Source organism: Schistocerca serialis, chromosome 8, assembly GCF_023864345.2.
Source record: "Schistocerca serialis cubense isolate TAMUIC-IGC-003099 chromosome 8, iqSchSeri2.2, whole genome shotgun sequence".
NCBI classification, from domain to species: domain Eukaryota; kingdom Metazoa; phylum Arthropoda; class Insecta; order Orthoptera; family Acrididae; genus Schistocerca; species Schistocerca serialis.
This window is the reverse complement of record NC_064645.1, coordinates 377,581,044-377,607,661: the sequence shown is the minus strand read 5'-3', so window position 1 is coordinate 377,607,661 and position 26,618 is coordinate 377,581,044. Positions and strand designations below refer to the sequence as shown.

Here is a 26,618-nt window from a genome sequence, read left to right as displayed (position 1 = left end):
TGCGCCAGCCAGTCTGTGGATGGTCTTTAAGGCGGTTTTTCATCTGCCGCGGTGAATGCGGGCTGGTTGCCCTTATTCCACCTCAGTTACACTATATCGACGATTGCTGGGCAAACACTGTCCATGTATGCGTACACCATGATTACTGTACCACACAAACATTTGGGTTACACTCATCTGGTACGAGACGTTCCCGGGAGTGGAAGAGGGGGGGGGGGGGGGGGGGGGTTCCACAGGGGGCCGAACTGCACATAACCCTGGGTTCAGTGTGGGGCGGCGTCGGGTGGGTGGTTTACTGTGGCCTGTTTTGGGGTTGTGGAACACAGAGCTACAGCGGGACGAAGCTTCTCCGTCGTTTCTAGGTCCCCGGTTCAATACACAACACACACAAAATGCTTATGTTGTGCTGGGAATGACTGCAGGAATCTGCTCGCTAGGGTGCTGAACAGTCATTTGCTGCAGCTCTGTGAGGACTACAAGAGGAAGCGGTGCAGAAAAGGTTAGGGTCTATTTTGTTAATTTTCTACGAATTTTCGCATCAGCCTTTGGCCAGGACAGCGCCGAGAACACAGCTGTGTCAAGAAAAGGAAACGGTTCCCCTAGAACGTCGTGACACCCAAACAAACCAAGTCATATAGTACAGTAATTGCTAAGGCCACAGTAGTACCCTTCACGCCCACGAATGCTAAACTGAGGTTTGGTAGAATCGCAGAAAACCATTACTAGAAATGCGTGAGGATTTTGTAACGAAGACAAGACTAATTACTGAGTACATTGAGACACATAAGCCTTCATTCTTTCCGTGCTCCATACGCCAATGGAACGACAATAAGCCATAATGAGTAATACAATGGAACTTCATCTCTATCATGCACTTGACAGTGGTTTAAAAATACAGCCAAGATCGTGTTTGCAAACACTAGTTTAACAGTGAATGATGTCAAGGAATCACTGTCCATTACAACTGATAAACACATGAAATGCATTCGCAGTTGCGAATATGGACAACACTCAGCTGTATTATGGAATCACCACAGTGAAAATTTGTTCCGGACCGGGACTCTAACCAGGATTATCGCGAGCGGTCGCCTTACGTTAAACTATCCGAGCACGACACAAGGCCCGACCGAAACTTCCGTATGTCGTCAACCATGTGCATGTAACTTGTAATGTGTACTTTTACGTTCACTATGTACAGAGGGAGCATTTTAATTGAAAGCGTTTGCCCGGTGTCTGCGGATAATTACGATATTGCAGTGCCGGATTGTTCACAAGTATGATGCAGAGCTCCTTCGGACATGCATGAACGTATGTATGTATGTATGTATGCCACTACAAGGCAAGTGACTTTCAATTAAAATATCTCCCCTGTACGGGAATACTCATAATGAATGTAGGGGTGCATGTTGTAGACACATGGTTGACGATTGAGTCTGGCCGTGAGGCGTGCTCAGATAACCTAAGCGTAAGAGCGGGAAATCCAGGTTCGAGTCTCCACCCAGCACAAATTTTCATAGCTTTCTGGGTTAAAATTAATAGTTGATTGAATGGATTTTTTACATTAAAGAAAAGAGCTATTCGAATCTTGTCGCGTAACACGGCTAGGGCTCAGTGCAAGAATCTACTTGAAAAGTTGTGTCTGCATACTGTACACTCCTTGTACATATTAAAATGTGTATTGATAAGGCTTGGTGACCTGCTAACAAACTCCGATTACCACAGTTATAACACTCGCAACTGTAGGTACCTCTCGTATAGAACAAGTTAGAACAACCCGTACTCAAAGACTTGTGAGCCACTTTGATAATATTCTCTATTATGTACTGCCGACATACATAAAAAGATTGGAGACAGAAACGGCTTTTGATCAGAGTTAAAATCATTTCTTGTTGAGAAATTTTTCTACAATGCAAATGTATATGTCAGCGTGTAGGATTGCTAGGCCGTCATTCACTGCTGGGTTCTTTTGATTCTGTTAACTGATGTACCATCTATGCTGCGTTTGTCCTTGGAAAGAATGTTTCTGCTGTTGGTTCCCTGTGCGTTGTGTTTCAGATGCAGTGTGACACCTCCATTGAGAATGGATCTGGTGCCAGCCTAAGTGTGATGGTTATAGTGTTTCGGTAAGTCTGGTCAATTTCCATGAAAGAATACAACATTTCTGTTGCGCCTTCATGGCTGGTGAACTTTATTTTTCCAAGGACTGTATAAAGAAATTCGAGGCTGAACAGCTTACAGTCCGTTGTTGGCAGGCGTCTGAATTGGCCAGTATGTCGACTGTGATAGACAATGCAGGAAACAGAGTTTCCTAGTGATATTAAACATTTTGATTTGTAGGGGGGGGGGGGGGAGGACTGCCGCACAAATCAAACAGAAATGGACTAAGTTCACGCAGGGTCTGCACCACTGACGAGCATTTAATTTTGGATTAATGAATTTAAACGCGGTCGACAAGCACAGAAGACGAAGTGAGCTCCAGCTGTCCAATTGAGGTCATCACAAAGCAAACCATTGACAAAATCCATGATACGGTAATGCAAGATCGCCGAATAAAAATTTGTGAGACTAGGCATCTCCACTGAGCGACTGCAGAATACCCTGCACGGAGAACTGTCTGTGAAGAAGCTGCTTGCACGGTGGGTACCACGATTGCTCACAGTAGACAATGCACCATCCTACACATCAGCGATAACAATGGCGAAAGAGCATGTATTGGGCTTTGAATTGGTTCTTCATCCACCTTATTCAACTGACTTGGCACCAAGTGCCTTTTCCTATTCCCCAACTTCAAACTTTGACATGCTGGGAGGAAATGTTCATCAAGTGACGAAGTGATAGTTTGGGTCAACGAGTATTTTGCAGATTTGGTGGAACTCATTTTTCCGATGGTATGGAAAATCTGGTGGATCGCTGGAGCTAGAGTACATCCCTCAGACGGGACTGTCAGGAAGAAAAGTAAGATATTTACGAAACAAACCTTTTTCCTTGCTTTTTACCTGCCTTATCAAACCACCCTCGTATAACTTTTAGCAGTGCTACATAATGTGCTCGTGTGTTATCTTTTAAGGGCTGCGCTAAATCAAAGTTTCATGATTTTCCTACAACACTGACTTAGTGTACTTTTTGTACTTTTCTGCAGTGCTGTATACTTCATTCGTGTGTGTTCACTTCTTTAGTAGTGTTTTCTTTTCAAAATTTCTGGTTCATTGGTTTACTTATTGTGCGTGTTGCACTCTCAGTGTAGACGATGTAGTTTGTGATTCCCCTTTCAGTCGTATGTCGAGCGAAGTGGCTACTCCGATCAATGCACTGGACTCGCATTCGGGAGGACTAGGCTTTATTTCTCGTCCTGTCATTCTGACGTGTTTTCCACGTTTTCTCCTTGCCACCAAGCTGATGCTGGGATGGTTCCCTTGATTATGCCATGGCCGACTTCCTACCCTATTCTCATCTTATCCTGTTCTGTTTTGCTAACGTTCTATATGTACATATTATTTATGTAACGTTTCTGACATGCCCAATGCTATTGTAAGAAATGGTCTATGGACGAATAAAAAAATAAAGCAGAAGTAACCTAGTTACAAAGACAGCCAACCCCATTTTTTTACAATTCGAGATAATGATAAATTTCAAGAGCAAATAGCATAGGAAATTCAATTGTTGCATTCTATGGTGACAAAACGGCCAGAAGCACTTTAATTTTTAAATATTTCCCAGCCCTAAAATGTTGACAAAAATAGCCATCTTCCACAAGAACCAATCACAAGTCTTCATTCTGTCCCATGAAATCAAAATTTCATGACTTTTTAGAGACATATTGACGAGCAAAGAAATGAACCATCACCAAGCTTCCAGATCAAGGAACATACTACTTAAGGCAGCGATACAACTATAATTTGATATTGGTTTCTGGATGTTCTAGTGGACCCGAGGCTCTGCACAAAGAGAATCAATTTATTCTTGGACAGAGCCTGAAATGAATAAGTCGTCAAACGAAATAGCCTCTGCAGTATTTGAAGAACTTTAGAGTAAATCTAAACAAAGACACTGTACAAGCTTGTGGCAGCTGCGTGTCCAGGCCAAAACAAAAATACAGCCTTGCTGACAGCGTTCATTGCTTGGCTACAGACAACAAAATCTTCGTTAAAAACTGGAGTTTGTGTTTCCTGTCAAAGAGCACTCTTATATAAAGTGATTAAGTTTTTGGCACAATATGAAGAAGTATTCAAAAAAGATACGATTGTACAGCTTGAAGAGTACCATGACGAATTTAGTAAGCATGGAAAAATCAGACTTCTAGGAAAAGATTGGGCCAATCAAGACAGGACGGCGGAAGCTGAAGCCTGTGTTAAAGATCCGTCTAAGCTTTAGATTAAGATCTCTCAAGTCACAAACTTTGTTTTGTCCAAGAAACCAAAGTCAATACGTGTCAGTTGTGAACGAAACTATAGCTTAGAAATCAATGTATGTCGGGAAACCAAGGAAAAAGACCAACAGACATTAACCCTGATGAACTTAAGACTGGAATAAAAGTGTGTCTAAGGTACGTGACGTGCAATCATTATTAGCAGAACACTACGGTTAGCACTGGAAGGAAACTGAAAATGTTATGTCGTATGAAGAAGTAATAATGATTTAATGCCTGACAATCCACTACCTGAATGTGACAATCCACTATCTGAATGAATCGTCTAATGCAAGGCATCAAATTGAAGCCAGTCAACTTTTTTCACTGGACAGTTATTTTGTTTGTAATATGAGACCCATTTTGTATTATGAAAATTATGTTTCCATGCATTCTACGCTTTCGTTATTTAATCCGTACAATTTCTAGATAAGTCTGGTACATCAGTCACGCCTGATTATTATTGACAAAGCCCTCACTGCTAGACGTCATCTTGGTGACAAAAGCGGCCATGCTGAATTGTTGGTTACAAACCCAGCCATCGCCGTATTTTAATTGTAAATATCGCTTAAAGCATACTGAAATTTACAGAAAGTATAATTTCATTACAGAGTACTGGTATAATCTATGTACATGTTTTCAACAATACCACTCACGTGAAAGTAGTTCAAACAGTTCGCTTGTCCTGAAAGTTTTGCTACATGGTGTTAGCCATATTTGTAGCCGGGCTACAATAAGATATTAGCTTGAGTTCTTAGAGTTTTTGTTTTGCTTGGTAGTATTCCTGTTATTCGTTTATCTATCGATTGTTATCTTTTATTTGTAGTTCATCGTTGCTATTTGAGCTTGCATATTGATATTTGGAGTTAGCCACTGGAGCTGTGCACGCTAGAAAATGGAGTGCCAAATGGAGAAATCGCCATATTTGCGACATATTGTTCTGTTTAATAGAGGGGTGACAGCAGCGGAGCTAGCCGTAAACGTCGGGTATGGGAACAATGCCACTGGACAGAGTACGCAAGAAAATAGTTCTCTTTTTAAGGAAGGTCCTTTTGAAATTAGTGACTCTCCACGTTCAGGAAGACCTTCGGGGTTTGATGATGGTCGTTTAAATGCATTAATTCACAATGATCCATGTAGGGTACTCGAAACGTGGCAGATGTGATGATCTGTGATCATTCCACCACACCATCGTGCGACATTTTCTTGCAATGGGAAAGGTTCAAAAATCGGGTATTTCAAATTCAAATGGCTCTGAGCACTATGAGACTTAACTTCTGAGGTCATCAGTCCCCTAGAACTTGGAACTACTTAAACCTAACTAACCTAAGGACAACACACACATCCATGCCCGAGGCAGGATTCGAACCTGCGACCGTAGCGGTCAAATCGGGTATAACCAAAAATTTAACAAGAATCAACGGGTAGCCATATGTGCATCTCTGCTTGTTCGTAATCAATTGGCTCGTGAACCATTCCTGGGTACAAGAAATGGTGTCTATATGTTAACATAAGGAAGAGAAAGGAATGACTGATCCCAAACCAGTCATACAAAGACCTGCGTGCATCCACAAAGGATAATGCTATGCATATGGCGGAATAGCGACGGTGCGGTGTACTACGAATTGCTTCTCTGAGGTGTAACCATCGCTGCTGACATTAATAACTGAGACGTCTTGCAGACGCAGTTTAAGAACAATGACCAGAAAGAGTGTGTGAAGTGACGCTACTCCACGATAACGCCCGCCCGCGTTCTGCTAGACTGACAAAAAACACTGTGTTGGCAAGTCATGCGGCACCCGTATTATTCACCTGATCTTGCGCACTCAGATTTTCACCTTTTCTGCTCTCTGTCTAACAACCTTCAAGGAACGCCCTTTCCAGATGCGCTCCTAACATGCCTCGACGAGTTCTTCGCATCAAAACCACATGGTTTCTATAGTCGCAGAACCTAAAAGTTACCCCAGCATTGGCAGACTGTTGTGATCAGTGAAGGAGAATATACTATTGATGAATAAAGTCTGTTGTGTGTATTGAGTGTATGGGGGAAACGCTGTGAACTTACGCACCAACCTAATAGAAATAAAACACTTCTAAGTTTTAGGAAGGGAAAATATACCCTCTTGGCCAGCTCTCTCCCTTTGCAGATGCCTGTTCTCCGGGATTTATCCACGTAGGTGAGTCGTTTTGACTGTAATCTATTTTACTACAGTGCGTTTAAAATTAGTTGCGACTTTTGACGTTTGGCTCACCAGAGAGGATGTGACGCAGTTGCCCAGGTAACACCAATGGCGAGCCGGCTTTTCGTACCACGCCACCAGCAGTTCGGCTGATAAAGCGGCCCTGTGGCCACGCTGTGGATAAACAGTAGAACGTGGTGTCGCGCATTAGAGGCACCAAGGATCATTAGCTCTCGTTATAAAGTGATATTTTCTAGCAGTGAAGTGTTCTACAGTCGTCAGTTATTCTGAACAAGTACTTTGTTTTGGTTGGTTGGTTGGTTTGGGGGGGAGTAAAGGGACCGGACTGCTATGGTCATCGGTCCCTTGTTCCAAAGACAAAGAACACCCACAGAGAATAAAAACGTGGAACAGAAAAGATCACAGACGATACAGAACAAGAGAAACTGAGACAAGGACAAGACAAAACGAACTAAAACCACACAGAGTGTGACGGTGGTTGGCCGACCATAGAAATAAAAAAGGAAAAGCCAACCACTTAGAAACACATTAAAAAAAATCTGTTGAAAATCATAGGCCAAAGGCCAGAATCAACACAAAACAATAAAATAAAACAGAAACACTCAGATTAAATGATAAAATCCCCCTGCCCGAATAAAACGTAAAACTAAGTCAGCCATAGTGGAGTCGTCTGTTAAAAGGGCAGGGAGCGTATCAGGCAGCGCAAATGTCTGCCTGACCACAGCTAAAAGGGGGCAGGCCAACAGAATGTGGGCCACTGTCAAAGCTGCCCCACAGCGACACAGAGGAGGGTCCTCCCGGCGCAGTAAATAAATGTGTGTTAGCCGGGAGTGGCCAATGCGGAGCCGACAAAGGACGACGGAGTCCCTGCGGTTGGCTCGCAGGGATGACCGACACACAGTCGTCGTCTCCTTAATGGCACGGAGTTTATTGGGTGTAATCCGATCGCGCCATTCAGCGTCCCAAAGCGCAAAAACTTTTCGGCGGAGGACTGCCCGCAAATCAGTCTCTGGGAGGCCAACATCCAGAGATGGTTTACACGTGGCCTCTTTCGCCAGGCGGTCAACATGTTCATTGCCCGGGATACCGACATGACCGGGGGTCCACACAAAGACCACAGAGCGGCCGCAACGCGCAAGAGTATGCAGGGACTCATGGATAGCCATCACCAGACGAGAACGAGGAAAACACTGGTCGAGAGCTCGTAAACCGCTCAGGGAATCGCTACAGATCACGAAGGACTCACCTGAGCAGGAGCGGATATACTCTAGGGCTCGAAAGATGGCGACTAGCTCAGCAGTGTAAACGCTGCAGCCAGCCGCCAAGGACCGTTGTTCGGAATGGTCCCCTAGAGTTAGCGCATACCCGACACGACCAGCAACCATCGAACCGTCGGTGTAAACAATTCCAGAGCCCTGATACGTGGCAAGGATTTTTGTTTTGGCACTGCGTTAATAAAAACAATGTAGCGAGTACGAACATGAGATTCGCAATAAAAGTGGTCGTTCAAGAACACTTCATCAGCTGTAAATATAACGTTCAGTTGCAAATATTCCTCTGAATTCGACAATAGGAATGAACAATGCGCTATACCATTCCACAGTGCAGAGGAGGAAACTGGCTTTCTTCCCCAGGTACAAAGAAATGTTCGATTGGATAAAGTTGAACCTAGCTTGTGTAAGGCAAAGTTAATGGAACTTTTAGCACTGTACAAGCTAAAAACTCCACACTACCAGGTCGTCGAGATGGCTAATGCTAGAGAGCATAGTTTCATCTGACTTCCTTCGTATCATGCTCATTTAAATCCGACTGAGGATATATGGGGCTAGGTGAAAAGTAAAATGGCAAAAAACAATGAGAAATTTACGCTCAGTGAGATCGAAATGCTGACAAAGGAAGTCATTGAGACATGGATATGTGAAGGACTGTGTCGAATTTTGAGTAATATGTTACACGTATTGTTCTGTGTGTTCTTTTGCCTAAACACAGCAGAGTTTATAAGTATACATCTTATTAACGTTCTAATGCAGTTGAAATTGTGGCAGAATCCTAAAACAGCGTATTATTAAACTAGCAACTGAGGGCGATATTTATCTATAGTTATGAGAAAGCTCATTCTCAGTATAAAAATAAATGTGCTGCTGCTTCACTTACATTGTTGCAAAACCCACAGACATTTTCGTTTCACAGGCTATTATTGATGGTCCTTCAAAATTACATTATTTCATTTAAATGAATCTGTAGTTGCTCGAATATCGCGGTAGATATGGAAGTTTCGCTTATTATTTGTAGGTCAGAATACTGTGCGTGCTATCATTTGCCAAAATCTTGTTTCGATACCACAGGCCGTTTATGAGATATGAGGGATTCGTGAATATTTCATTATGGCTTTCTCATTGCAAAGTGCGTTCGTGAAGGAGCCCTTTACATACATCAGTGGAAAACTTGCGTCTCATTTCATTATTGGCAACGTTTTCAAAAGTGTTTGAAAGGGTTGTGTACAATAGACTTTTATAAACACTTAGTACAGAAAAATAGTCTCGTTCACAATCAGTGTGGATTTCGGAAAGGATTGTTAACTGATCAAGCTATATTCACTTTTACAGATGATATATTCGAATCAATAAAATAAAAGTTATTACCACTTAGAATATTCTGAGATCTGGCTAAAGCTTTTGATTGTGTTGAGCATACAAAAGTTAAAATATTATATGGGATAACAGGAATACCAGGCTCATGGTTCTCATCCTATCTTTTTAATAGAAAACAGTGGATTTTATTGTTATGGTTTTAGGGCGCTAAACTGCTACGGTCATTAGCGCCCGGTCTGTGACTTAGAAAAAGCTAAATAACGAAACTGGAAACCAGCAGCAATGGGAACAAAACTCAAAAAATTGGAGAAACTAAAAACAGAAGGAAAGCTTTGAAAAACCACTATAGAAGGGGGTTGGTTGTCCCCAAAAAGAGCTTCAAATGACTGACGTCATCTCACTGGCACTAATAAACTCAAGAACGCGATCGGCTGAGCGTGTGTCATCTGCTAAAATGGAAGATATATCAGGCGACAGCTGTAGACGGGCGCGTAACGGAGTAAAATAGGGGCACTCAAGTAAAAGGTGTCTTACCGTCCACAGCTGAGAGCAATGGGGACAGAGTGGGTGAGGATCGCCACTTAAAAGATGTCGATGGCTAAAATAAACAGTGCCCTATCCGGAGTCTAGTTAAAATTACCTCCTCCCGACGACGCGTTCGGGAGGAAGAGGTCCAAGCACAGAAGAGCTTTCACGTCCCGCAATTTATTATTGGGAAGTGTCGACCAATGTGCGTGCCATAAAAAAGCAACACGACGACATAAAACACTCCGTAGATCGGCGAAGAAGAGAGACTGCTGCCTTGGCCGCTATATCGGCCTCCTCATTTCCACAGATACCAACGTGTCCTTGGAGCCAGAGGAACGCCACAGAGACGCCCCCCAAGTGGAGCAAGTGGAGGCAGTCCTGAATCCGGTGGACCAGAGGGTGGGCATGGTAGAGAGCTTTGAGGAGACAGCTGAGAGAGTCTGAACAGATAACATACTGGCGGCGGATGTATTGGACAGCCTGGAGAACAGCGTAAAGCTCCGCAGTATAAACCTAACACTGGTCGGGAAGCCGAAATCTATTTGGGGGGTCGCCAACAATATAGGCACTCCCAACACCTAACGATGATTTTGAGCCATCAGTGTAAATAAATGTGGCATCCTTCATTTGTGTGCATAGAGCAGCAAATGCCCGACGATAAACAAGTGAAGGGGTACCATCCTTGGGAAACTGAGAAAGGTCACGGAGCAGGCAGGTCCGAGGACGGAGCTAAGGCGGTGCTGTACCCCAAGTTTCCAAGAAAGTTTTAGGAAAGCGGAAGGAAAGAGAATGGAGCAGTTGACGGAAGCGGACTCCCGGTGGTAGTAGGGAGGCAGGGCGGCCTGCATACCCTAAATCCAAGGAGGCGCCGAAAAATGTGCATGAGCCGGATTTGCAGGCATGGCTAGCATAACGACTCAGAAGGACAGCTCGCCGATTGGACAGCGGAGGTTCAGCAGTCTCAGCATGAAGGCTTTCCACAGGGCTGGTGTAAAAAGCTCCAGACACTAAACGTAATCCGCGGTGGTGGACAGAGTCGAGATGACGAAGAATAGACGGCCGAGCAGAGGAATAAACTATGCTTCCATAGTCCAATTTCGATCACACTAAGGCGCGATAGAGGCGGAGGAGGCCCACTCGGTCCGCTCCCCTGAGGCACCATTCAGGACACAGAGGGTGTTGAGGGATCGCAGACAGCAGGAAACGTGGGAGGACGAGCACAGTTTTCTGTCAAACATAAGACCCAAGAATTTAGCGACATCCGAAAAGGGAAGGTTGATAGGTCCTAGGTGTAAGGAAGGTGGATAAACTCCGTACGACACCAAAAATTAACACAAACGGTCTTACTGGGAGAAAAGTGGAAGCCGGTTTCGAATGCTCCAAGAGTGGAGGCGATCGAGACATCCTTGAAGACGTCGTTCAAGAAGGCTGGTCCGTTGAGAGCTGTAGTAGATCGCAAAATCGTCCACAAAGAGGGAGCCCGAGACATCAGGACGGAGACAATCCATAATTGGATTTATGGCAATGGCAAACAGTACAACACTCGGCACGGAGCCCTGGGGTACCCCGTTTTCTTGGGAGAAAGTACGGGAGAGAGTAGTGTTCACCCGCACTCTAAATGTGCGCTCTGCCATAAATTCGCGAAGAAAAAGGGGCAGCCGACCTCGAAAGCCCCAAGAGAACAGTGTGCGGAGGATGCCTGTCCTCCAACAGGTATTGTATGCTCTCTCCAGATCAAAAAATATTGCTACCGTTTGGCGTTTCCGGAGAAAATTGTTCATGATATAAGTGGAGAGGGCAACAAGATGGTCAACTGCAGAACGATGCTTTCGGAAACCGCATTGGGCAGGTGTTAAAAGACTACGGGACTCCAGCCACCAAGCTAAACGGCAATTCACCATACGCTCCAAAACCTTACATACACTACTCGTCAGAGAAAGGGGGCGATAGCTAGAGGGGAGATGTTTGTCCTTTCCATGTTTCGGAACAGGAACGTCGATAGCTTCCCGCCACCTCCTGGGAAAAGTACTGTCGGTCCAAATTCGATTATAAAGGCGAAGGAGATAATGCAGACTATGGTATGATAAATGCAGCAACATTTGGATGTGGATACCATCCGGTCCTGGGGCGGAATAGCGAGAAGAAGAGAGTGCATGTTGGAGTTCCCGCATGGAGAAAACAGTGTTGTAGCTTTCGCGATTGTGAGATGAGAAGGCAAGAGGTTGCATTTCCGCAGCGCGTTTCTTCGGGAGAAACGCTGGCGGGTAAATTGAAGAGCTCGAAATTTCTGCAAAGTGTTGACCCAATGAGTTAGAAATTGCGACGGGGTCCACTAATGTATCATGCGCGACAGTGAGCCCAGAGACCGGGGAGAAACTAGGCGTGCCAGATAACCGTCGAATCCGACTCCAAACTTCCGAGGAGGGAGTGAAGGTGTTAAATGAGCTAGTAAAGAAGTCGCAGCTTGCCTTCTTGCTTTCGCGGATGACGCGACGACACCGCGGACGGAACTGCTTATAGCGGATACAGTTGGCCAATGTAGGACGGTGTCTGAAAACGCGAAGAGCACGCCGCCGCTCACGTATTGCGTCACGGCATGTCTCGTTCCACCAAGGAACTGGAGGGCGCCGGGGCAATTCGGAGATGCGAGGTATTGAACGTTCCGCAGCTGAAAGAATAACGTCTGTAATAAGAGTGACCTCATCGTCGACGCTAGGAAAGTGACGGTCATCGAATGTCGCTAGAGACGAAAAAAGTGTCCAATCGGCTTGGGCAAACTTCCAGTGTCGCGGGCGTATATACGGCAGGTGTGGCTGCGAAGGATGCATGGAAAGTGGTCACTCGAGTGTGTATCAGCAAGGGCGAACCATTCGAAGCGCCGAGCTAGCGGAACAGTACCGACAGGAAGATCCAAATGAGAGAAATTTGTCGTGGAAACAGACAAAAATGTAGGGTCCCCAGTGTTGAGGCAAACAAGATCCGCTTGGTGGAAGACGTCTATCAATAGTGAGCCACGCAGACAAGGATGTGGAGATCCCCAAAGCGGGTGGTGGGCATTGAAGTCCCCAACCAGCAAATAGGGGGGTGGAAGCTGACCAAGAAGATGAAGGAGATCAGCTCGTGCCATTGGTGTGGACGATGGAATGTATACAGTACAAAGAGAGAAGGTGTATCCAGAAAGGGAAAGACAGACAGCGACTGCTTGGAAGGAAGTGTTTAAGGGGATTGGGTGATAATGGAGAGTATCATGGAGAAGAATCATGAGTCCTCCATGTGCTGGAGTGCCTTCAACAGAGGGGAGATCAAATCGGACTGACTGAAAATGGGGGAAAACAAAGCGGTCGTGGGGACACAGCTTTGTTTCCTGAAGACAGAAGATGACCGGCGAGTAGGATCGTAAGAGGATCGACAATTCATCACGATTGGCTCGAATGCCGCGTATATTCCAATGGATGATGGACATAGGGTGAACAGAAAATGGAAGAATGTGACCCAGGTTGCCCTCAACTCGACTGCTCAGAGCTTGCGACTGACAGCGTGGAACGGCAGTCAGCCGAAGGCAGAAGATCCTGATCCATAGGTTGTTCAGGAGCAGCTCCTGCAACCAGCGATCGGCTGGTTGATCGGCCGCCAGCAGTGCGCCTCGGCGACACAGAAGACGGCCGAGGGCGGCTACCGCCAGGTGGTGCTGTAGATGAGCCACGCCGTGGCGGAGAAGGAGAGGAACTGGGTTTCTTATTAGCCTTCTTGGAAACAGGATGTTTAGGTGAAGGAGGAACTGATGGTTGTGAATTTGGGGTACGTAAAAAAATCTTCACGTGTAGGCTCTTTTTTGGAAGTCTGGGTGTCTGACTTTTGGGCTCGAGATTTAGCAGAACCCGATGAAGGGTGACCCTTAGAGTGAGCAGGCGAAAGTGGGGAGGTTGAATGGGCGATCTTTGCGCTGGCCGATCTGACGACTGTGGCACTAAAGGTGAAATCACAAGTCTGCATAGCCGCCTCCTTTGTTGGCCGAGGAGAGGCAAGGACAGTGCTGTATTTACCTATCTGAGGCACAGTGGGCTTTCGACTGGCGAATAATTTTCGAGCAGCAAAGGTCGACACCTTTTCCTTCACTCTGATTTCCTGAATGAGCTTTTCGTCTATAAAAATGGGGCAATCTCGAGAGGAAGCAGCGTGGTCACCCATACAGTTGATGCAACGAGGGGATGGAGGTGGACAAGCACCCTCATGGGCATCCTTACCACACGTAACACATTTGGCCGGATTGGAACAGGACTGGCTGGTATGACTGAACCGCTGACACCGATAGCAACGCGTAGGGTTTGGGATGTAAGGGCGAACGGAAATTATCTCAGTCTGCTTAGATGTTTGATGGGACTTGAACTCTGTCAAATTTCAAGAAGACAGACTGGGTTGGAACGATGTCCGTGTCAACCCTTTTCATGACCCTATGAACAGCCGTTACGCCCTGGTCAGACAGGTAGTGTTGAATTTCCTCGTCGGACAATCCATCAAGGGAGCGTGTATAAACAACTCCACGCGAGGAATATAAAGTGCGATGCGCTTCCACCCGGACAGGGAAGGTGTGTAACAGTGAAGTACGCAGCAATTTTTGTGCCTGGAGGGCACTGACTGTTTCTAACAACAAGGTGCCATTTCGTAATCTGGAACACGACTTTACTGGAACTGCAATTGCGTCGACACCTTTCTGAATAATCAAAGGGTTGACCGTGGAGAAGTCGTGACCTTCGTCAGACCGAGAAACAACAAGGAACTGTGGCAACGATGGAAGAACTGTCTGTGGCTGAGACTCATTGAACTTATGCTTGTGAGCAGATATAGTAGAAGATGAGGAAACCATTGCGGAAGTATTCCCCATGATTACCGGTGTCTCCGATCACGCGCTCCTCCCTTGTGGGGGCCCTCTCTGAGGGCACTCCCGCCTTAGGTGATTGTTCACACCTCAGGTCACACCTCCCAAGAAATGGATGGAGGGACCAATCGGCACTTTCGGAAGGTATCAGCTCGGGTAATCACCCCTCCCTGGGCCTGGCCATTACCAAGGGGTACGTACGGTCCTACCTGTCTACCCGGGGTGGGAATTACGTGTTACCTTGTCACCGGCTATGCACGGAAATGCGTGGGTTGGCCTTCAGACACGCGCAGGTAGGAAAAAAGAGAAAGGGAAAAACAAAGAAGGGGAAAAGAAACAAGAGAGGTCTCAAACGCCGCAGCGGAGAAAGGGTAAAGAGAAGAGGTAAGGAAAAGAGAAGGACAAAGGAAGGACAAAGACTTGCAAGCAGAGAAAGCGAAGAATCTGTTACATTTTCGAGTGTCCGTCTCCGGACATAGGCACAAAACATACTCCCAGAGGGGGAGAAAGGGAAGGAAAGAGGCGGAGGTGACAGGGGGGGGGGCGCGAAGATGGGGGATGGGGAAGGATGCGGAAAAGGGAGGTATGCAGCCCGGAAAGGAAGGAGGGCCACATTAGCTTGGGGTCCCGTGCTTGCTACGCACGTATCCACAAAAGAGTTGTGGGCCCCCTGGGGGGGGGGGGGGGGGGGGAACAGTGTGTGTCTGTATCAGGATTACCACATAACAACAGTCATTTAAAATATGAAACCATCAGACAAGGGGTGCCCCAGGACTATTTTAGGTCCCTTGTTGTTCCTATTATATATTAATGTCCTTCCATAAGCAGTGTGACAAAATGCAAAATTTGTCTTACTTGCAGTTGATACAAGTATTGATATAAAAACAGTATCCCTGATCTCACTGAGCGATCAGCTAATGAAATATTTGTAAGTATCAATGGGTGGTTCACAGTAAATGGATTGTCACTGAATTTTGACAAGACCCAGTACATACAGTTTAGTACTTCACAAAGAATACCTAACCCTATAAGTATAATGTATTCAAACAATGAAATTAAAGCTGTAGACAGTGTCCAATTTTTAGGGCTACAAATTGACCACAACCTAAATTGGAAAACTCACACTCTAGACTTAATGAAACGCCTTAGTTCAGCTACATTTACAGTACGCATGATAGCAGAAATAGATGATTAAAAATTGAAGAAGTTAGTTTATTCGGCCTACTTCCATTCACTAATGAGTTATGGAATCATCTTTTGGGGAAACTCCTCTCACAAAGAGAACATTTTCAAAATTCAGAAATGAGCCATTAGAATTATATCTGGTATCTGTCCTACATCATGCAGAGAACTCTTTAAGAAACTGGTATTCTAACTACTACTTCTCAGTACATATATTCACTGATGTCCTTTGTCATTTCCAAAATGTGTCTTTTTACGTAAAATAGTGCAAAACATGATTATAATACCAGAACCAAAAACAATCTGTATAAGGACTATAAAAGCTTAACATTAGCACAAAAAGTTAAATACATGGGTTCTCATATATTCAATAACTTACCAGAGCATATCAAAGGTCTTGGGTGATAAAGATAGGTTTCAGAGTGAATTAAAGAACTTCCTGTTGGCCAACTCCTACTCCATCGATAAGTATCTTCACAAGGATTATCTCTCATAACTCTGTCTGCATCAGAATTGCACAATATCCATGTATCTGAGTAAAAAGTATCTAAAAAATGACTCTTTCCACATCCCAGAAACTCCTCTCTAAGGGATCCATGGAAAACGTTAAATGTAATGTAATGTAGTCCCATTTTCTCGGCATTGGAGACAACAGCGATATCCTTCGAGGTTTAAAGAATAATTTAAGTTTATCTACGTTTTACATGCAGTAACAAGAGACCTGATGAACACCAAACGCAAATTCATAGAGACCTGCATTTTTCGCTACAAATCTTAAGAATTTCTTTCAATTATTTAGCTAATACCGAAACATCACAATAATTAACGAAATTATAAGTAATTCATCATGAGTTGGACGAATGAAGCTATAATACGTGCAAGACTTTATTACCGTATATTTTTTTTTTTTTTTTTTTTTTTTTTTTTTTTTAAATCGATTGAGAAAGACTGCAGATGGGCCAGCTTGCGCGGCTGACAGGTTACGAGCCGGGCAAGTCTGGCGTTACCGTCACCTGCCGACGAGTTCAGCACACGCTGGCAACTGCGCCTACCTCGACTCGCGCCATACTAAACTGTCAGAAGTCGCAACTAATTTTAAACGCACATAAGAGATCATCCTGGGGCACGGAAAATGGATAGTTGCAGGTTGCCTATCTGTTGGCTTACAGGGGTAATAAAATGTTTTATTTTCAATATTTCATCTAAATAGTGGCCGAATTAAAAACATTAAAATGCTGGTCATCTAATCACTAAGTTTTATCATCTTACTCGAAACGCTCAACACAGTAAGAGCAGTATTATTATAGTTGTAAATTGTTTGTCTTAGGGCAGTGTAACGCACGGCTCGCAAAACCCCCTGTCAGGCAGTAAAACTGCCATATCAGGCATGGCGATTCATTACTTCTTTCCTTTGACTCCATCCACAACGCATTCTTCAGACAGTATGCAGATTTACCACTGAATATACCTGCGCAAATTATATCACTCAACGATACAGTTTACAAAATATGACGTTATAACCATTGAGATTAATGATAAACTAGAAGTTTGAATCTACTTTATACATGGGAGTTCGATTTTTTAAATAATCAGGGTTTACTGTTAGGGTCCTAATCCACGAAAAACACACCACAAAACACTTGCAGCAGCGCAACACAAAACACAACACAATACAGCCTCCCGCCTGACAAATCTTGAAAGTGACTGACAACATTCTTGGCAAAACTTTTTTGACTACACATCAGGACTAGACAGAAACACTGCTTTACAAAAATTATAGAACATCCAACCCAAGATATCCCTACTCGTAGACTTTGGTAAGGAAACAGTTTCGATTCTGATACACTTTGCCAGAGTCTGGCTTAGACCCAGAACCTTGCCGTCAGTGGGCAATGCTCTTAACAGCTGAGCTAGCTAGGCAGGTACGAATCACGATCATGCTTCACAGCATCGTGTCTGCCAGTACATCTCTCCTACGTTGGCTGCAGCATTCATTTTTCCAAAGCGCTACTTAAGGTAGTTTTGCAAGAGATTTACGTGGAGTTTGGGATGTAGGACAGAATTCTTGGAGGAAATTTACACGAGAGGGTAAGTTCGTGGTTCGTCCCTGCATTTGTTAAGGGCATTTTCCGTGAAATGCAAGGTTATGTTCTGGCACACAGTTTTATTCTGGCAGGAAGTTTCGAAAAACCGCAGAATGAAGGAGTCATTCTCGTACGGCTTGTTTGGTATACACTTCGGTTGTCCATAGCGATATCAACACGAAGATGATATGGTGAGTTATTGTATTCAGAGAGAAAATGTTTTTCGTCGTGTCAAAACCTGTTCTCTTTTGGTCCTACGATATCTTGAAGAATCTTCGAATATTAAAAACATTATAAACGAAGTAGCGGTTACGTGGAGGCAACAGATTCTGACTAGTGTATGAAGCATTCGAATAACAGAGAAATCACATCAGGTTTACGAATCTGCCCTGTGCCATCAGTTCCCACTAAAAGACGTTTGCTGAACAGTGTCAGGCTAAATTATTACAGTTATCCTGAGGTTGCGAGGGGCTGGCTGACCACTGTCTAATTTACTTACTATCAGTGGAGTATGGTCATGTACGTGGGTTATTCCCTGATTCTTTTTTAGCTGTGAAGAATCTTAAAATATAGATCGCTTTCAGTTCTGTCACCTAAACGTAGATTAGGTAACAAATAATTTTTTTAAAAATTACCTACATATTTCTTACAGATAGCAAATTTTATCCCCCGCTAACATCAAGAAGATTACATTCTTGTTTTCAGACGGAAAAATATGCCTTCCGCTAACATTCCCGCGGCTGGTTTGCGTAATGGTTTTTTTCACTCTTTAAGAGTGACGCATAGGGCTCTTGGTGCTGAATATTGACGTGCTCTAGCTCGTTCGTGTCACCAAAATCTATTACTAATGAAATAAAAACGTCATTATGTTCGACACTGCAGCTAACTGAACAACTTTTCTTTCGTTTTGCTGAAATGGCGCTCCCTCTTTTGCTTCACATTTAAAAGTAAATTCATCACTCCCAGATATGGGGGAGGTGGGGGGGGGGGGGGTGACAAACCGGGGTCCGGGGTATGGGGTATGTGCTCGAGGCGGCAATTTCACGGGGTGCCAAATTAATATTCTTGAGGGGAAAGAAACCTTGTCTTACAAAGCGCCTATCACCCAGCGCACGTTCGCGTATCGATTGTTCATGCGATTTTGAAACGCATCCTTGTTGGTTTTTTAACATTTTTGAACACACTAAGAGTTGTTGACGCATTGTAAGTTGATTTTTGAATGGGTGCATAGTGTACGTGACATATGACGGGGGATTCCCCCGTCGCATCTAGAAATAAACTTCCCCGAAGACAAAAGAGGATGGGACTGTACGAGCTGAGCCGAATAAACCCGAATGGTTGAATGCCAATCGCTGTTAGTTTATGTGGTTGAGTGTACGAATGATAAACGTTGTTACAACTGTTAGTCAAATCTATAGAATCAGACTACCATGGTGGAAATAAACGACTAACAGGAATAACAGGTAAGAAAGATTACATATTATCTTCTCGATGTGGAATCTGAGAAAAGCAGATTGGGGGAAATATAAATCTTTTATTGACAAGACAATAAATCGAATACCACCAAATCCAGAGAACTACCAAAGGTTTGTAAACCTGATATATAAAGGGGCCCTAAAGGCTATCCCCCGAGGGCCCCAGAGGGAATACATTCCTTGCTGGTCAGAGGAGTGCGAGTCATTGTTAGAGCAGTATGAGAGGAGTGGGGAGGACGAGACTGCAGAACGACTGATCAACACTATGAACGAGGAACGTAGGAACAGGTGGAAGATGGCAATGGAGAATCTGGACTTTACCCATTATAGCAGGAAGAGCTGGGGTCTACTACGGAAACTGGGTGGTGCCACAACACCACGAAGATCGGCCGCGGGTGTGGGCCCATCCGAAATAGCGACTGCCATGAAACAGACCTCCAAAATACGCCTGAAGACTGAGGAGAAGAAAAGGATCTCCAGGAACCTAACCAAGGAATTAGCCAATAATCCAACTAATCTAGATATTGTCAAAGCAGTAGACGTCGAGGAGATTACCCAGACCCTAACACTAATGAAAACAGGGAAAGCAGCCGGACCCGACGAAATCCTCCCAGAATTTCTGAGGGAGCTGGGACCCATTGGGAGGAAATGGATGGCCAAGCTCTTCACGGAATGCATTAAATCAGGTGCACTCCCGAAGTTATGGAAAGAAGCTAAGGTAATAGCGGTACTGAAACCAGGGAAGAATAGAGATAATCCAAAGAACTATAGACCGATCTCACTGCTTTGTACCTCTTACAAACTATTTGAGAGAATATTACTGGCCAGACTAGCCCCATACATTGAGGCGAACCTCCCGGACTATCAAGCAGGGTTCCGTGTGGGAAGGAACTGCTGTGAACAAGTTTTGTCCCTTACAACATATATAGAGAAAGGCTATCAGAACAAGCTGAAAACGTGCCTGGTATTAATAGAACTTACATCAGCCTATGACACTGTCTGGACCGAAGGACTACTGCTCAAGCTTACTCGAATTATCAAATGCAATCAGACGTACACATTACTAAAAAATATGCTGATAGGTAGGAAGAGCAGCAAAAGCATGGTCATAAACAATGGCCTGCCGCAGGGGTCAGCCCTGGCGCCGACCCTTTTTAATTTATACATATCTGATATGGCGAGCACCAGGTCGCGTAAATTTGCGTATGCGGATGATCTGGCCATCGCATACCAAAGCAAAAATTTCGAAGATCTTGAAAAAACACTGAATGCGGACCTTGAAGCGCTGAACACCTACTACCTTAAGTGGCATTTGCATCCCAACCCCAATAAAACGACCAGTACCATAATGCACCTTAATAACAGAGCTGCAAGCAGGAAACTACAACTTTCCCTGAATGACCGGCATATCAGACATGAAGATAAGCCCAAATATCTGGGAGTAAAATTAGACCGTACACTAACGTTTAGCTCCCATCTGGAAGACACCAAACAGAAATTAAAATCTCGAAATGCCATTATGTCTAAACTGGCCGGAACATCATGGGTGTGCGGAGCTAATACACTAAGGACGTCAGCATTAGCCCTTGTGTACAGCGTGGCTGAATATTGTTCACCAGTCTGGGCGAAAAGTGCGCATGTAAATAAAGTAGACACCCAATTGAAAGAGACGATGAGAATTATCTCAGGTACACTTAGGGCTACACCATGTGACTGGCTCCAAGTCCTTGCCAACATAGAACCCCCTGATATAAGGCGCTCCATGGCGACCTCAAGAATATACAGGAAGATCGTCCACAATCCAGAACTCCCTATACACCAAGACTTATCACCCATCATCAGACTAAAATCTAGGTCCCCCTTTTGGAAGATTGGCAGGGAATTACAGGACTTCGACCCAAAGCTAGCCTGGGGGGGGGGGAATCATGGCGCAAAGGGACACACAAGAACCAAAAGCTTATCGATGGCCCCAGCAAGAAGATAAATGGTTTTGATCTCCCTCGGAAGCTCTGGGTTACCTTAAATCGCCTTAGAACAAGCGTGGGAAGATGCAAACATCTAATGAATAAGTGGGGACTTGCGGAGAGTCCCGTGTGTGAATGTGGTGAAATCCAGACAATGGACCACCTACTGGTGTGTGAAGTGGTAGGGTATAGTGGTGAACTGAAGGACATACATTACTTGCCTGACCTAGCCATAGATTGGCTCAAAACTATAAGTAGCATTGTGTAGTGTTGTAATTTCCTGGTGGATTGTAATGACACTGTAATATTTGCCTTGTATATGCCGAACGAATAAATAAATTCTCGGTGTATCCAGAAAAATAGAGTTGAGACAGAAAATTTTTACCAGATCGCTACACCACTAAAGGATCAGTTTTATAGTCTCCGGATAGCAGCCGCTTATGTTCTATTCTCGGAATAGCACGGAAAGCGCGTTGTACGAACACGTAATAACGCCTAACGAGAGAATAAACGCGAAATAACTAAATCATTGATTCTGAAAGGATTAGTGAAGTTAATCGGAGAAATGTTTTGACAGTGACAGGAATAGTTACAGAATTAGTGTTGTCAAGCTTGGGTGTTAGAACGAGGAAGGAGAAGAAACGAAGACATCACACACAATACGACTCCAAATTGGTATCAAAATTTCGTACTACTACTACTACTACTACTACTTGATCTCATGCTTGAGAAACAGAGCCTATGAATGAATTGTGAAACTGTTTCCTAGCATAAAACTTTTTGCTTATAGTTTGTCTAATAGTCATTTGATACTGGTACTTCGTGAATTATATTCTATCGTGTTATTTATCTAAATGAAGTAGATAAAAATGACCATGTGTGCCAAAACAATCTAGCTTATTAGATCTGTGTTACAATTACTGTAGTATCCGAACGGCCTATTATGATTTATCTAGCAGACACTGACAAAATAGACGTAATCAAATCGAGAACCCACACTAATCTTGGGTACTATTCGTATTAACAGCTTTTTCAGTATTAGACGACGTTTTAAGTTTTCATGGAGCAAAACGTTTGGCGAACTTTGATGAGGTAATAGATTCTTTCGCAGAAAGCAAAGCACGCCGTTTGAAGCTGTAGCAAGATTAGAGAGAAAAAATGCTGGGAACTTAGGATTGAAGAAATGTGTACGTCTTGCTTGTCTCTTGTCTTTACTGGTTTTATGTTTCCTATATCAAATTTTATGTTACACAAGAGAGGACGTTATTAGCAAATACGCAATAAAGAGTGCAAATTTTCTGAAGAGTTCTTATTCTCCCGGCCACAAATAATCCCAGCCAGTATTAATTGTGAGATTTTTTAAAGAGGGTATGATGTCAAACCGCCCGACTGGGGGTAGGAACCACAAGACATTTTAATTTCTTGTAAATTATAGATTGCAGATATCAGTCGTCTTTTTTTAATTTCCACTGTCCTGAATATAGGTTTGATATGAAGAGGCGTGGCAATGCACTTTGGCACACTTAAGACCAAATAACTTTCCTTGCATTTCCTCGAACACAGGTGTTTTATACAGTGCTTTTTTCTGAAAAAAAGTTTGAGGGTACTCCGACATTGGATATAATGCACCGAAAATTACTTATTACTAAAGCATGAGATACCACCCGTCTGCTTTTAGCCATGACGACATCAACATGTTGAACTAAAAAAAAAGTATTGGACTCTTCAGTTGACTCCAGCTCAAATGAAGCAGGCGATATCGAGAAACACCCAAACATAGAAGAGAATGTGGTACCGAGCACTTCAGTTTACATCACCTCAAATGAAGCATGCGATTCTCATCAACACCTGAATTTAAAAAAAAAAATGGTATCGTACACTTCAATTGACCTATAATACACCTTAGATGAAAAAGGTGAGTCCAATCAACCCTCCAGTCAATGACATCGCTTTTCCCACCAAAAACTGTACTGGTATCGTTCGTATTGCAATTATCAATACGAAAAAATGAAATAAATTTACGTCCGTGAAATAAATCTTTGGCACTCTTCCAAGTTCTCAACATCGTAAAAAAATTACTTTGTCGACGAGAAAGTTTAGGGGTACGCATCTCCCAGCGTTCCCCCAGAAAAACAGTACTGGTTTTATATATTAAACTCTTGGGACAGAGGTGCGCTACAAAAGGAACAGATTTTTGGGAAATCAATTTTTTTTAAATTTTTGATGGCCTATCAAATTCTTGCCCCGGTTTGGAAATATCGTGGGTCCGCGGATGAAATTCATACGCGATGTCTAAACATTCATCCCCGCCCTGGAAATTGTGTGAACTGAATATTAGCTCAGACTCCTGTTCGCTTGCTGTTAAAACCTATACTGTTTTCCGTCGGCAAACAGAATTAACCATAAACAGTTGTCCAGCTACATGACTACTTAACACGAAAATAGGACGCTACAGAGGGAAGAGGTGTAAATTTTACAGGAGGTATAACCCTTAAAGTAGGTAAACTTCAAACATATTTCCGTTTCTATGATATAGTGAAAGCTGCTCGAGGCATTATTCCATGTAAAGAGAAATAAAACTACAAAAAAAATCTGTTTTACGGTAATATTAATCAACTCTAGAAGTTGCAGTTGCTCAGCACTGCGACTATCTCAGCTGTACTGTATAACACAGCACACGTGTTCTCCAGATACTATGTACCAACACTGGAAGAAAAGGGAGATACAGCAAAACGAAATGCTACCAACACAAATCTACGAAATACACAGCTCCTTTAATTAACGCACTGAAGAGAAGCACTGCACTTACTACGTACAGGGATCTGTCACCCGTATTCGGACCGGAGCCTCCACGGACAAGGAAACTTTTCGCGCTTGGACACACTCAATGTTTATCTCTCATACTGACGCGTAAACTGGCTTACGAAGCCAGCGCGCTGCCCCGCTGACATTTCAGAGTCCACATTCTCGCCAAACGTTCCCAAGAGTTCCGCGGCGGTAGAAGACAGCGCCGCCGCCCGCAGGCGTGCAACCGCTGCCCATTCCCCCCACCAACCGAGCCGCTGCAGCTGCTGCCAACCTATCGGCCGCGCACGTAACCAGTAGGTACACCCGTCATTTGTACCCTTCGAGACCCGCCCACGATCTGGCGTGTGAAGTCTGTCGCACACGCGGGTAAAAATAACTTGACAGGTGAACTAACGTCCAAATGCTGTCGTCACAATCCAAGTGAAGTAAGTGGCGTAAGGAAAGTTACTCGTGCGCAGCCCCTACTTCCTAATAACAGCTTCTGGACCCCGGAAGCAGTGGCCCCATATTCGGCGGGCTGTAAGAAACGAGAGTTCGCGCAAACTCCATAATCCACAACTGCGTTATTATTACCAATAGAAGGAAATAACGGGCGGACGTTAAATATACTGCTCTTTTCATAACCTTGCGTTAAATAGTATTTCTTCTTTTTTTCTTTCGCGGAATCCGTCCAACAGAGAATCACTTAAAATAATTACTCTGAGGGGTCACACTTTCAAATGATGTTCTTCTTCCTATCTTACCAGTATGTTCTGTCATTTTCTTGCCCTGCTGTTGTTTTTTGTTCCTGGGTTATTTTTCCACGAGTCCTCTCTTTCTTCTCCACTTTTTTTTTACTTCCCTTACTTATTGCACAAAGCGCTTGTGGTTTTATAACTATTTCATAGCGTCTAATTTTCGCATTAACGGAGGTTGTTTTTTCGTTATAGGTGTCCTTGGAGAGTTGATACACTCTCTCCATCTTCTGGGATATGACGTTTTTTGCTTCTTTGGTCAGTTCATTGGTGCGAATAATTTGTCCGAGGTATTAAAATTTTTAAACTTCGTTCATTTTCCTTAAAAGTGAATTCATCGACTTGGGGGCATCTATGATATTTCTGATACGTTCGACATATGCAGTACTGCTTGCTCTAATATTCTTCAGAGAAGGTTTATTTGGGTGACAGCTAATTCTATATCTTTGTCAAAGATGGCTAGATCATCCGTAAAGGACAGGCCTCGTTTTGATTCCTTTGTGTTTCGTTCCTAATTTTTTTGTTGTTGATTTATTCCAACATTTTGCAGTGCACTCGTAATGAATCCTTTTCCCAAAACGCAATACGGGGGACAGTCTATCCGGTTGCCGAGTTCCTGTTCTGATTTAAAACGTTCAAGAATTTCGCCTCGAAATTCAATTTCTCATTTACTGTTCATGAAAGACTGAATCAAACTAAGTAGTTTATTATCTACTCGGCATCCTTGCAGCGTAGAGAATAGGGGCGATATGTCGATAAAATGGTAAAATTATTTAATATCCATAAATATGATGACATAGTTTTGCCTTGTCATCGTGCAGTGCCCCGTCTTTTAATTGAGGTTGAAGATTCGTTGCAAATACGATCTTCCTTAGCGGAAACCTCTTTGATATTCCCATATACGTTCGTCAACTTGCTATTCCAGTCTTGTTAGTACAACACCAGAATGAATGTCGTATAGTAAATAATATTTCATTCATTTGATTCTGCACCGTATGCTAGCTGATTATTTGCTCTCGGTTAGTAAAGTAGTCTCACACTGAAGCTTTAGTTCTAAGTTCTAGGGGACTGATGACCTTAGAAGTTAAGTCCCACAGCGCTCAGAACAAAAAAAAAAAAAAAAAAAAAGTATCACGAAGGAATTATCCGAATGGGACGGAATTCGGTAGATGTGACATTCATGTACAGACAAACAAATGATTAGAATTTCAGAACAAATGAATGATTTATTCAAGAGAAAGAGCTTGATCAACCTCTTCCCCTTATGCAAGCAATTGTTCGGTTTAGCTTTGATTGACAGAGTTGATGGATGTCCTGAGGAAGCTACTGAGGAAGCTATTCTGGAGGTCGTAAACCAAGAACCTCAGCGGCGAGCTGGATAGGGATCCCTGCCCACAACGCTACAAACGTTCTCAATTGAGGACAGATTCGGCAGCCTTGCCGGCCAAGGTAGTATCTGGCAAGCACGAAAGCAAGCAGTAGAAATTCTCGCCGTGTCCGTGCGGGCGTTATCTTGCAGAACAGCAGGGTGGCGTTCCACTGAGGAACCAAACGGGGCTTAGTATATCGTCAATGTGGTACTGTGGCGTAAGGGTACCGAGGATGGAAACCAAAGTTTTGTATCCCGCCTGGAAGGCGGTGCGCGTGTCTGCTCCTGGAAACTGAAAGGTTGGCCGAATGAAGGAAGACGTCGGTACTGCAGTATGAATTTAAATCACCTTTACTCTAGCAAGAATACATAACTTTGCAATGAGGTGCGAAGTGTCCCGG

General features: G+C 43.8%; 1 protein-coding gene across 2 annotated transcripts in view; it reads right to left on the bottom strand.

Moving 5' to 3' along the window:
- The window catches only part of LOC126416402 (excitatory amino acid transporter), a 444,232-nt gene extending 419,909 nt beyond the window's left edge, over positions 1-24,323 (bottom strand). Inside the window, exon 1 of one of the 2 annotated variants that reach the window (XM_050084097.1) lies at positions 24,116-24,323. The gene's annotated coding sequence lies outside the window, so the exon portion shown is untranslated. The remainder of the gene's footprint in view (positions 1-24,115) is intronic. The other variant, XM_050084096.1, reaches the window with a different exon arrangement.
- Between the last annotated feature and the right edge of the window lie 2,295 nt (positions 24,324-26,618).